Source organism: Tigriopus californicus, chromosome 10 (genome assembly GCF_007210705.1).
Source record: "Tigriopus californicus strain San Diego chromosome 10, Tcal_SD_v2.1, whole genome shotgun sequence".
NCBI lineage: Eukaryota > Metazoa > Arthropoda > Copepoda > Harpacticoida > Harpacticidae > Tigriopus > Tigriopus californicus.
Genome location: NC_081449.1, coordinates 7,668,414 through 7,668,810, shown reverse-complemented (window position 1 = coordinate 7,668,810; position 397 = coordinate 7,668,414).

Below are 397 nucleotides of genomic sequence, written 5' to 3'. Positions count from 1 at the left end.
AGCTTGGATTCACGTGAACAAGTGACGTTATTCCATGGAGTAAAATAATAAAAAAAACAACAGAGGTTGAAGGGTCACATAGTGACATACATGATGTCAAGGCAGGTGTTCCCCAGGGCTCCATCTTAGGGCCCCTCCTTTTTATAATATTCATTGCCCCACTTCAAAACCTTAGGACTACTGCCAGTCTCTCTTTTTACACTGCTGACCCAAAGTTAGTTTCTGGTAGGAATGGCCAAGATTCCAGTAGCCTAGCAAATGACCTAGAAAGAATCTACAATCTTGTTATAAGAACTTTAGTTTTAGGACCAATCTCAATCTGATACAAGCACTATTTCCATTCATTTCTTTGGGTTTTTTTGCGAACTTCTTTACCGCCACTGCTGGAAATGAGCTG